At 45.8% G+C, this 1,560-nt stretch overlaps 1 long non-coding RNA gene across 1 annotated transcript; it reads left to right on the top strand.

Moving 5' to 3' along the window:
• The first annotated feature begins 219 nt into the window (after positions 1-219).
• Positions 220-1,139, top strand: LOC147964680 (uncharacterized). Its single transcript, XR_015607467.1, has 3 exons — positions 220-356; positions 712-988; positions 1,072-1,139. It is a non-coding gene; the product is annotated as an uncharacterized LOC147964680 (long non-coding RNA).
• Positions 1,140-1,560: the final 421 nt, after the last annotated feature.

Below are 1,560 nucleotides of genomic sequence, written 5' to 3'. Positions count from 1 at the left end.
CTTCCACACATCAACCGCCGCCTGAGCCGGCTCAAGACATTGCAGCACCAACTTCTGACCCGCCTGTTGAAGATATTATTGATGGTTCTGTTAACCCGGAGGCACCTAGCCCAGTCAAAACGGCTGACCCAGAAGTGGAATTTCTCAAGGCTCAATTCGTTGAGCCGGCCAGGCCCACCGTCCTTGCCAAATGCTTGTCTAAAGATGAGTTGCTAGAATGCCGTAAGGCCAAGATGGATATCACCGACTATACTCATTTGAGTATTGGAGAGATCGTCTCGGGCTATATCAACCAGGTGCAAAGCAGCCGTGACCTGGAAATTGACATGGTGAAGCAAATACAGCAAAAATCTGAGGTATGACTTATGCTTCCTTACTTTCAATCATACTTACTTTACCAGCCCCCAAGTCTATTGCTTATGAATAAATATGCTGTAGACTTAGAAAAATTGTTAGAGCTGCCTGCCCGGCTTAAAGAAAAATATTTAAACCGGATGTAACACAATACCTTTAACTTGCGATACACATTAGCCCCCAAGTGTCAAGTATCTTTGCTTGCAAAGTATTTGGGACTTAATATCCAGGACCGGCTTAATAATTTAGAAAGCTTCGGTATACATTAGCCACCAAGTGTCAAGTATCTTTGCTTGCAAAGTGCTTGGGACTTAATATTATTTACCGTAATCTTGACTACTATCCGGTGCAATACAGGCCACCATAAGTCAATTTGAATCGGAGATTGCTGACCTGAAGAACCGCCTGGCAGCCTAGGAGATTGAAATTCAAAAGGCTAACTCCAAATTTGAATTCAGCGTCTCTGAACAAGAGAAGCCGAAGAAAAATTTTGAGTCGGAGAAGAAAATTTGGACTGACGAAAAGGCCGGACTGGTGACCCGGGCCGAGACAGCAGAGGCGTCGCTGGCAAATGCAACAGCCGAACTGACCGGCTTACAACGCCAGATATCTCGGATGGTCTCAGCGATCTTTGGTAAGTTATCTTAAGCAAGTATTAAATATTGTAAATATTCCTTCAATTGTTACTTGAGGTTTACCTTATACTTACCAATACAGGCCCCAGGAGCACAAACCTCAAGCAGAATATGCTGATCAAATTGAAGGCGGTGTATACTCTAGTAGAGCAAGTGTACATCAGGTCACAACATGCCTTGGCCGTTGTAGCCTTATCAAATGATGTGCCCCACCTCTTTCAAGATGTGTTACAACGGCTTGCTGTACTTCCTCAGCGGATTCAAGAGTTGAGACGGGCCCAAGCAAGAGCTGGAGCAATAGCCGCTTTGAGTCGGGCCAAAGCCTGGTTACCAGAGCTAGACCCGGCCGACATCGCTCTTGGGTATCCAAGTTTAAAGGAGGATGGCACTCCATTTGATGAAAAGGATTTCACCACCTGCGTGAGGGATATACGCCCTGTGGCCACTCAAATTGGAAACGACACTGACCTCACCATGTATCAGCTGGGTTATGACAAGGAGAATCGGAGAATCCCCACGCCGCATTATGACGATGTCAGCTTGATCCCTCCAATCCATAAGCACACATTTG

The sequence above is a fragment of the Triticum urartu genome, chromosome 6A (genome assembly GCF_056163025.1).
Source record: "Triticum urartu cultivar PI428250 chromosome 6A, HENAU_Tu73, whole genome shotgun sequence".
Taxonomy (NCBI): domain Eukaryota; kingdom Viridiplantae; phylum Streptophyta; class Magnoliopsida; order Poales; family Poaceae; genus Triticum; species Triticum urartu.
The sequence above is the reverse complement of the archived record's forward strand: the minus strand, read 5'-3'. Positions and strand labels throughout refer to the sequence as shown.